At 37.0% G+C, this 11,391-nt stretch overlaps 1 long non-coding RNA gene across 2 annotated transcripts; it reads left to right on the forward strand.

Annotated features, from left to right (window-relative positions):
* Nucleotides 1–357: 357 nt before the first annotated feature.
* On the forward strand, nt 358–10,758 carry LOC127836110 (uncharacterized). 2 transcript variants are annotated; one of them, XR_008028592.1, is made up of 8 exons: nt 358–491; nt 841–904; nt 1,530–1,658; nt 2,461–2,522; nt 2,776–3,051; nt 4,479–4,553; nt 5,037–5,150; nt 9,828–10,758. It is a non-coding gene; the product is annotated as an uncharacterized LOC127836110 (long non-coding RNA). The 2 variants fall into 2 exon arrangements; XR_008028593.1 differs by having other exon boundaries at nt 367–491; nt 4,479–4,549.
* The last annotated feature ends 633 nt before the right edge of the window (nt 10,759–11,391 follow it).

Raw genomic sequence — 11,391 nt, forward strand, 5'->3', positions numbered from 1 at the left:
AAGTCTGGGTTTATATACCCTATGAATCGCTCCGGATGACGTCATCAAAATTGTGACGTTTTCGGAGCTCTGTAGAATAAGAATTTACGGTCATAACCGAGCAACGTTTCGGCGATGTTCGTAGCGCACGGAACATGCCGAAGCGTATAGTTTGAAGTCAACATGTATATTCAAGGATAATATATTCTTAACAATTATTTATATAACTATAGTAAACTAACATAAACTCCGACATCCTGCTAGTTAGAGTGAAAACAATAGAATATAATTTAACATCCATTATACTGCAAAAGAGGGAGGGAACGCCCATGACGACAAATCGATTCGTCTCGGAATTAGTACTATATTTAGATCGAGGTTTCCCGGACATGCAGGTTGTTTAGCAAATAAAACTACATTTGATTATGCGTAGTAGCATTTCATAACAAAAGCTTTCTAACACTGCACCCTCCCTGAAAAAGGGATTCGGACCCCGAATACAGAGCGAACAGGTAAGTCTTAACAATTAAGGAAAAATCCCAATGCAAAATTGAAATTTTAAATTGATCACGCCTTAGTTAATTAACATTCACCAAGCAGGGAAAGCACTCTCCATGTTATAACACATTAACGTTAAGGAGTTGTGTCCCCGGAAAATGAGTAATTGTAACATTAGCAAAACAATAATAATTGAACAATTAAAATTTATGTAACGATTTATTATTAATGCTTGTACAGTAAGGTATATATTTCACAAGATGCAATAAATTGTCTTATTGCGATCAAGTGTAACATGTAGTCCAAATAATAAGACTAGTATATCAATTGTAATAATAAACAAATGTACATGACCATTTTCAGATATACAAGTAGCAGGTACACATTTGGGAGTCCCAGTCGGGCATATTTACTTGAACAATACAAGGTATTATGTCAAGTCACGGTAAGTAAGATAAACTCTATCATACCAAGTACTCAACATTCCTAACTAAATTACAATTATAATTTTTAACTTAACTGTCAGTAGCATTGTTTATAATAATTATAATTGTCAACATATTTACACAACATATTTACATCAACCTACCAATATGTTCTATACACATATGGCTATATCCTTCTCCTCAATAAATTAGTACCTCTCCCTGTGGCCATCAGGTAAGACTAGTCATCAATACATATGTATGTTGGATTGGTAAACCTCCTCACAGTAAGGGCAACAGTAATTTCCGAGTTTCACAATTAAAGCAATAATGCTTTAAGTACAATTATAACTTCTATCATCTCGTGTAATTCTACTATTTTGCAACTATAACTTTGTACATCTCTGCGAACGTTCGCACGTATTTATATACAGCATAACTGCAGGGCAAAATCTTATATTCCTTAATTGACAATATCAACTTCTCTACTCTCAATAATCTATAATCTCAATATCTCGTAATCATTAACAACATGAGTCTCAGTGCTGAAGGGATAGACAGCCCAAGCTACATGATTGTTAGAATAATGTGTATGCCAAATTCACTTTGTATCTCTAATATTTCTAGGGTGCCAAAACCTCACAAAGACTGATTAAAAGAGAATTTAGACCGGGTGGGTCTCACACGTCTGTCCAGGGATCCTCAACATAAATGGCGGATGCAGTTGGTGTAAAGGACCAAAGCAAGAAACCAATGGTAATGGTAACTAAAATGGTAGATGCATAACCAACATAATAATAATCAGGTGGCACAAAATGGCATGGGAGGTATAAAGTCAACTGTTACATCTCAATCTCATAACGGGGTGGCATATCCCCAGGCGCCTAATAATAAGAGACCTGCCGGGCCCTATATTTAATCATAATGGCGAGAGCCTATTACATAAGGAGGACTAGAAGGGGAAGTATCCTAGCCCACCGGCCTCATAGTAGTACAAAAGATGTGTACTAAAGGGTACAAAAATGTGAATCAAAAAGTGTAAGTCCTCCCTACTCTAATTCTGTAAATCACACACCGAGGAACTTAGCACAGGCTTGCAAGCATAAAATTTGGAATGCAAAAAGGCAGGCTCCTCTCCCAGCATCAAAACTAAAAGAATAATGTCTTTGTAGGTTATCACATGTCTCCTCATTACATCTCAAACAGCCCTGTTAATGCATTTGGTTAACAATAATGCCCTTAAATTCTAGTACTCTTGTATAGTCCTTATTTCAACAACTTACATATACAACAATAATTAACTATGTAGTACATTAAACAAGAAACAATTATGTACACCCATATCCTTGTAGAGCAATAAATAATTTACTTTCTCTAGAATTTTAGAAAATTCTCGAAAGATCTCTAAACTCTCCATAGTCATGAAGATAAGTTAATTATAACTGACTGTCCTATTATTCTGGTTGATTAAAAAAAGGGGGAAAACATTATAACGCAAAACTGTACTGACAAAATATTAATTAAACTGTTTTACAACAATAAGATTTAACTTTTATAGGTAGTGCAAGTAAAGCCTACGTCTCCATCCCGTCCCGTTAAAAGGAGTAAAAGTATGTTAAGGTTAGTATAAAGAACTAGGATATAACAGTTAAATCATGTACTTACATTCAGGACATCCCACTTACCATTAGTGAACAATGTAAAGGTTAAATAGTAGTAGTATAACATTTACTATGAATATAATTTATAACATATATTATAAATATATTAGTGAATTACTATCATAAACTATTAAGTTATAATGTCATTAATCACTGATGTCAGGTGTAGCCCACATCTTCGGTTTATAAACATCGTAGTTGGGACATTGTAGATGGGACATCGTAGATTGGACGTCGTAGACAAAACATCGTAGATGGTACATCGTAGATTGGACATCGTGGTTGGAACATCATAAATTGGACTTCTTAGACAAAACATCGTAGATGGGACATCGCAGATTGGACGTCGTAGACAAAACATCGTAGATGGTACATCGTAGATTGGACATAGTAGTTGGAACATTATAGATTGGACATAGTGGATTGGATATAGTAGATTGGACATCGTAGTTCTTACATTGTAGGCAACACTTCGTCGGTGACACATGGTAGGCATCTTAGTATAAATGAAAAACATTGTAGACTGTTTATGGTAGCTTGTATTCTTCTTTCGTGTTTTGTTTTTAATTTACTTTTATTTATTTATAAGTTTCTCCTTGTATTCGATTTTCTTTCTGAGTCCAGGAAGGTGATAATAAGTAGCCTCTGTCTTGAGCGTAAGAAGGTCTTCTTGAGTTGAGGGAAGGAGGGCCAGTGGAATTGTTGAATCATTTCTTATGAAATTCAATATAGTTTAAAAGTGTTTGGCTGGTCTATCAATGAAGATTTCAGTTTCAGTTGTTTCTTTTGTTAGATGGTGAAGAAGGGAATATGGTTCCTTACTCAGGGTGTGTTTTGATGTAGTAAATATGTATCCTCCGACGTTCAATTTTATTTTAGAGTTGTTTTGTTTTTTCAATTCTGTTAATTTATCTTTTAAATTTTCTTCTTTGAATGGATCTTCTTCGTTTTCAGGTTCTTCTTCAAAGGTTGCTTTGTTGTCAGACAGTGTGCTTTCAGTATATTGAATGTCTTTGTAAGAAATCAATTGTCTTGGATTGTCCATTTTGTTCAGAATCTTATCAAGTACATTATTTTTTGGTTCGTAAAATTTTGTTACTATTCTCTTGTCGATATCTAATGGTGTTCTGGATGTGACATTGTTGTTTGACTGCTTATTCTTCTTGGGGATGATAAAGCGTTCAGGCAATCTTCCCTCCTTGTGTTCCTCCTGCTGATGTTTCTGTTTTTGGGGTAAAGTGTTGTTTTCTGAAATGTCTTCTGGGACTGGAAACTCCAATTCTATGTTTTCCGGAGCATTTAGTTTCCACATTTTTTTCAAATTCATCATCTTCATCTGACAGGTATAGGTCTTGTTGTAGGATGTTAGGGTTTGACTCTTTATTTGCATGTGGCAGGTTGGTTTTGATGGGGGCTTCGGACTTCTTTTCTTCCTTTCTTTTTTATGGCTTTTTATTATTTCTTCATTTGTGATTTCTGTTTTTCTTTTATGTTCTTCATGTGTTGTTTGGATTATTTTACATCTACGTTCCACTCTTGTACTAATGTAATCATCGATTTTTACTTTCTTCAAGGCTTCTTCTGCTTTGTCTCCTTGGAGATTGTGTAGGGTGTTGATCAGAATTATGTCTCTTTTTATCCCATTGTTTTTGCATCTGTGGTCTTCTCTCCGGTTAGTGATGTTGTTACATTTTTGGCATTGATATTTAAAATGGAGGTGGTTGGTTTGAATATGCCGTACTATGTTGGTTTTCTTGTTGTAACTTAAGTCCATGTGGGGGCCTAATTTGCACTGCCACACGCGAGCCTGTAATATATATAATGGACACAGGTAAGGTTTACAGTTTGGCAATAGAAGTTTTATTATTAGATTTCTTTCTTAGTAATATAATTGGAATTTCTTCTTTCTTTTCAGGAATGTAATTTTAAAGGGATCAGGATCATAAGGTTTACTCTGTGAGGATCATGGGTTCCGGAGCAGAGACAGTAGGTATATGTATACAGGTGTAAGTGGTGTAAGGGTGTCGCTTTATTTAACACAACAAACATTAAATGAAGTACATATACTGATCAGGCAAAGAATTATAACAATCTTTGTTGGGATGGAGGCTCAATTAGTGTCTTCATGCTAATTGGGTTTGTTTGTTCCACGGTACTCTTTAAGTTTGTCGTGGTGAACAAGAATGGGTCTTGAATTTGGTTTCATTTGGATCTCCCCATTTCTTGGTGATAGTATAAGGACCGGTCCATGCGTTTTGTAGTTTAGGGTTTAAGCCCTTGTGTCTTTTTGCATTGAAGTACCACACCTGGGTACCAACTTCATAATTTATGTGGAATTTTCCTTTGTCATAATTTGTTTTCATAGTGACTGCACTTTGTCCCAAGTGTTGTCTTGCAATCTCATGAATTTCCGTCATGATATTTTCAAGCTCTATGACGTAAGTGGTTGTGAAATGTGTTTACTCATCGACAGGTTTTCCGATGGCAAGGTCAATGGGCAAGTTCATCTCCCGGCCGAACATCATCATAGATGGAGTGAAACCTGTGCTTGAGTGTATGCTGGAGTTGTAAGCCAGTACCAGTAAAGGTAAATGTTCACACCAGTCCCTCTGATCTTTCTGTACAAAAGGTGTCAGCATGTTCTGAATAACTTTATTGATTCTTTCTACCAGTCCATCTGAACTTGGCCTGCCTACTGTTGTTCGTGTTTTGTGAATGCCTAGTAGGGTGCACGTCTCTTTGAATACTTCAGATTCAAAATTTGTTCCTCTGTCTGAGAATAGTTCAAGTGGAGTTCCAAAAGATCCAATAAACTTTTCAATCAACTTTCTTGCTACATATTTGGCTTCCATGGTTTTTAAAGGTATGGCTTGTATCCATTTGGAGAAGTAGTCGCAAACGACAAGAATGTATCTTTTTCCTCTTCGTGAAATAGGGTAAGGGCCCTGGATGTCAATGGCGATCCTTTCAAAAACTTGTCCAACTTGATAAAGTTGAAGAGGTCCTTTTGATTTTCTCTGAGGTTGTTTTTTCATGGCACATGCATCACATTGTAGACAATATCTTTCCACATCTCTGTGTATTCCAAACCAGTGAAATCTGTTTTGTATCTTATGGTATGTTTTCCTGAACCCTAAATGTCCAGCTGTGACTGTTGCATGGAGTTGTTTGAAAACAGAATGCCTCATACTTTGTGGTAAGAGTATCAGTCTTTTCAGCGAATGGTCATTTGTGACAACCTTTTGGTACATGACATTGTTATCAAGTTCTAACAGTTCAAAGTTGTGCCAATAATGTTTCATATCCATACCATATTTAGATATTTCCTGCCATTCTGGGCGGTTTCCAGTGTTTAACCATTGTAGGACAATTTTAAGTATAGAGTCGCAAGCTTGTTCTTCTTGTATTCTGGACAGTTCAAAATTTCCATCTTGGTAGTCTGTGTCGGAATAGTTATTAGGGGAAGTTTCTTCAGAGGTTGATTCTCCTATGCGTACTGTATGTGCAGTCACTTCTTGGTGAATGTATTTTGTTTCCGCTCTTTCACAGTGAGTACAATATTCATCTGCACAAGGTCTGCGTGACAATGCATCGCTGTTATTGTGGACTCTACCTGGTCGGTATTCTATGATAAAGTGATAGTTTCCAAGGGTTTCCAGCCAACGAGCTAATTGTCCTTCACAGTTTTTGAAATTCAGTATCCACTGTAGACTTCCGTGGTCTGATCTAATTTTGAAAGGGTTTCCATAAAGAAAATGGTGGAAATGTTTGACTGCTAGCACAATTGCATACAGCTCTTTTCTTGTTGTGCAATAATTTCTTTCAGTATGGGAGAAGCATTGTGAGTAATAACTTATTACCCTCTCTTGGTTGTTCTGTACTTGTGAAAGTACGGCTCCTGCCGCAACATTTGAGGCATCTGTATCAAGGATAAAGGGCTGTGTTTCAATTGGGAAGGCAAGTATCGGGGCTTTGCATAGTCTGTCTTTTAACTCTATGAAAACAGCTTCAGCTTTATCATCCCAGGTAAATGAAGTGTTAGCTTCTGTTAGTTTATGTAGAGGTTTTGCTATGGTTGCAAAGTTTTGAATCATTTTTCTGTAGTAACTACATAGTCCAAGGAAGGATCTCAACTGACGAATATTTTGTGGCCTGGGCCAGTTCCTTATCTTTTCTGTTTTCTCTGTGCAGGCTTCTATGCCATCTTCGCTCAGTTGATGCCCTAGGAAACTTATTTTTCGTTGAAATAGTTTGCATTTCTTTGGACAAAGCTTCAGGTTGGCTGACCGGAGTCTTTCGAACACGTCGCGCAATTAATTTAAGTGTTGTTCAAAGGTTTTGGAATAGCATAGCAAATCATCCAAGTAGATTAAGCATGCTTTGTAAGTCAAACCTTTCATTATTTTCTCGATCAGGCGTTCAAAAACGGCGGGACTTGTTGACATACCGAACGGCATAACTTTCCAGATATAAGTCTCTCCTCCTATACTGAATGCTGTGACTGGTCGGTCCTCTTCTTTAATGGGAATCTGGTGGTAGGCTGATCTGCAATCCATTGAGGAAAAGTATTTGTTTCCGGACAATGACTCTAAAGATTGGTCTATTCGTGGAAGCGGATGAGCATCAAACTTTATTCTTGCATTTACTTTTCGAAAGTCTATACACAACCGGACAGATGACTTGTCTGGTTTCGGTACAACTACTACTGGTGATAACCATGGACTTTGAGCAGGTTCTATAAGATCTTTATTGAGTAGTTTTTGTATTTCCTTCTCGGCTTGTTCACGTTTAACAGCTGGTAATCTATAGGGTGCTGTTCTTACTGGCATATTGTCTCCTGTGTTGATAGTAAATTCTGCCAAGTCAGTGCGACCCATGTCATCTTCAGATGTACAAAATACATCTGCATATTCAATCAACAATGACTTAACTTGTTGACCTTCTTTTTCGGATACATTTTGAAGAGTGACTTCTATCAAGTCTTTCATGTGTTCTGGTGTTTCAGGTTGGTTGTTGTCATGGTTTTTAATTGATGTCGCGACATTGGTGTGATGTACTAAATGTTCTTGAAAGGCTGGTATACTATCCTTGTTTATCATTTCGAGATGTGCCACTATTGTGTTTTTATGCAGTTTGATAGGTATGGAATCAAAATTAGCTATTTGTAATGGTACAAGTCCATTGGAAGGTTGTACCAATGCTCGTGCAAGCAGGACACTGTGTTTTTCAAAAAGATTAAGGTTTGGAGAGGTCACGCCTAATTTTGTGTTATCATATGGATCCATTGTTCTTCCAGATATCACAATCTCACTTTCTGGTGGTATTTCTATATCATCAATCAAAGCAATTCTGCATCCGTGAACATCAAATTCATTTGTATGGCAGTATACTTCTCCTCCATTGATTTTCAAGATCTGTCTGTTTAGGATAATATCACAACTGTGGTTCATCATAAAATCTCTTCCAATAATGAACTCATTGGAAATGTCTGCTAGGAAAACTGAGTGTTGAAACAGTTGTTTGCCAATTGTAAATTCAATGTTTATTTTTCCATGGAATTTAGCTCTATCTCCTGTTATTCCAACCAGTATATCATGTGTTGGTTGAATTTGGGGTTTGTTATCTTGCCATTTGTCAAAGATGCTCTTTTTCATAATGGTTATGTTGGATCCTGTGTCTATTAAAGCTGTGATATACTGGTTTCCAATCTGTATTGGTAGAAACAATCCTTCATGTACTGTGTCTCTTAAGTTATTTACTGGAATCTGTTGGCCCTTCTCATCGGGTTTTCGGGTCTCCTTGTGGGCCTCCATGAAGACCTGTTCTCGTTTCCCTGGTTTAAATGAGGTCTGTTTTGAGTCTGGGTCCTGTTGTTTTCATTAAATCTCTGCCACTGTCTTGGTCTTTCAAATGTATCTTCCTGTGGGAAATTTCGCTGTTGTTGGTGATTTTGAGGACTTGGTCTTCCATAAGTACCAGGAAATGGTGTTGAAGATCTGTCTCTGTAGTTTGTATTTCTCTGGTTTGTCTCATGCTTATCTTTTGATAGTTTTTCAAAAGCATCAGCCAATTTCTCGAGAGTTTTTGTTAGTTGTGTGACCGTTTCGTTTCCACTTTTTGCATCATCATTGTTAAAAGTACAGTTGGAATTGTTGGGCTTTGTTATGTGCTCAGAGTTATTTTTGAAATGATTAGACTCTGTTCGTCCTGCAGAAACATTAATGGACTGTTTTCTTCTGACCTCTGCTGTTTTGTATGCCTCAAACCGTGTTGCTATTTGGGTTGCCTCTGACAATGTGATTGGTTCAGCCTCTCTAAGTTTCATACGCAAGGTTTGGTCATCAATTGCTTCAATAAAATGGTCTCGAGCCAAAGTATCTGTGAATTCCTTGGTTGTATTTGGGTAGGCCATAAGGGTCAGCTTCTTAATGTTTTGAGCTAGTTCAGGGATGCTCTCTCCTACTCTCCTGGTACTGTTCTGTAGTTCAGTCCTAAATATAACATTTTGATTCTGGGAACCATATCTCTCTTTCAACTTATTGATCAAAGTGAAAGTGTTTATGTCCGTTTTCTCGTGCCTCTGTAGCTCGGTAAGGATGCCTCTGGCAGAGCCAATGAGACTGTTAGCTAGGTGAAGGCCTTTTAGGTAGGGTGACCATCCATTAATTTGGCAACTAATTTCAAATGAGTCTAGGTATTCATAAATGTCCTCTTTTCCATCATATTTGGGTGGATGCACTTTTAATTGTACATCATCGGAGTATTCGTAATTGTACGTGGGACTTCTCCTAGGTCTGTATGGATAATTCACTCTGTCATGGTCACCTCTGTCATATCTATGTCTGTTTAAATTTGGAAAATCTATCTCTGTATCCGGGTTGGACAATGATCTGTCTAGGTTATGAGATCCGGGTAAATCTCTATCCGGAGACATGTTTCTACTGGGCTGAGAAAAACTAGTCTCCATGTCTGGATTTTGGTTTGTATTCAGGTCATGGGGAGCAACTGTAGAGCTCCTGGTCTCTGTATTCGGGGTTGTGTCCCTTGGATTGGACATTTCCTCTAAGTATCAACAATAAAGGGATATTTTGGGACTGGGTATATCAAACTCACTCTCTCACTGTAACATCAAACATTTATTTTACAAAATGAAAAATCATACATACTTATACATTGTAATGTTTATGAACAAATGTAAAGTTCGGTAATGTTACAAGCTTGTACTTTATGTTGTTGTGCAACAATTGGTTTTTGTGTATTTCAGGCAGGAGCTGTATAATAAGTTCCAGTGCAGTCCGGAGTCTGGAGGAAGCTTAATTAACATAAAGGTCCTTAAGTTCAGTGGAAACCAGCCACAGAATCTCGTGGAGCTAATCCATTCACATTAGCTAGCGTTATGAATAGATGGCCAATCTTTACATTACAAGGACTGCACATTGAATTTTAAATGAATGTACGAATAAAAGCAAAGTACTGTGGTGATTGTTGTCACTACGAAAACAATATAGGTATTATGGTTCATAGCGATCATATACGGAAACCTGGACAATTCTTGTAATAATCGACCAAGATGATACTGTGACGTCATATATTTACATACGTCATATATTAAGTGACGAAATCGTTATATTATCTTAAAGTGTAGTTATTGAAAATGATATATGAAAATTGTGTCTGAAGTAGACGACTGTCGAAATAATTCGACTTTGTTTTAAATCCTGTGACTAATATTATAAGAATTATCATGTGGAATAATTGGATCAATAAACGCATTCTCTATTGAAAAGCATGTGTTATCTCTGGCAACGAGGAAGCAACTTCTTAAAATGGTAACTGGTTTATTGTTAAGGGTAGTGTTCTAAAGCATCCGGATCAGACTAACTTTTAAGGTTTGTCATATTACATTTATTATATTTAATGGATCGTCCGGAGCAATAATGTATTTCTCCGTATTAAATTTTTGCTCCGGTCAGAGGAGTATTGATGAATTCATTGATCCGGATCGGGACCTGCTCCAGACAGCGTTTGCTATGACGTCATAATTTACCATCCGGAGTGAACTGATATACGTCATCATGTACATTCATACGGAGCTATCCGGCGAAGTCTAAACATTTCTTGAATTTTATGAACAATATATTTTTAGTAAATCGGGAGCGGGGAATCTGCATTAAACTGGTTTGAAAATGATACAATCGTCCTTCTTCTTTCTAGATTTTTTATATATATTTTTTTTTATAGTAATTGATCCCACTTCTGACACCAGTTGTTCCGCCGCCGGCCACCCCTGCCGAGGTGGTACGGTAACGGGACAAGGCTCCAATCATATGCACGCAGGTCCGTTGTTGCACAACAACGATATTTAATATTTGCTTGGAAGGATGACGAAGTCCGAGTTCCGGTTAAGACATTCATTTATTTTTTTCTTTTGGGTTCGCATGGTATTCATATAATGGCATTGTTAATTACATCATACAAGTACATAGGTTATACACATGCAAAATCTGGTACATTGATGAATTAATAATATTGTCATATCTAGGCATAACTGTCTCTGAGCTCCGTACCCATCATAACAATAGACAAACATGGCTGCTGTTTATTATTATTGTTGTCAGGAAAGTAACTGATTATTTATTATAACATAAAATTATACGGAGCAGCTCCGGGTGGAACTGTTCTGAAAATACGGGAATGTTTACTATGTTATATACCTCACTTTCTGCCATCCGGAGTGGTTTATATTTAAATTACAAAGGAGGTTTCGTCGGAAAAGTGTTAGGAAAGATTGGCAAATGCTCCGGAAAAGTCTGGGTTTATATACCCTA

The sequence above is a fragment of the Dreissena polymorpha genome, chromosome 6 (genome assembly GCF_020536995.1).
Source record: "Dreissena polymorpha isolate Duluth1 chromosome 6, UMN_Dpol_1.0, whole genome shotgun sequence".
In the NCBI taxonomy this organism is placed as follows: domain Eukaryota; kingdom Metazoa; phylum Mollusca; class Bivalvia; order Myida; family Dreissenidae; genus Dreissena; species Dreissena polymorpha.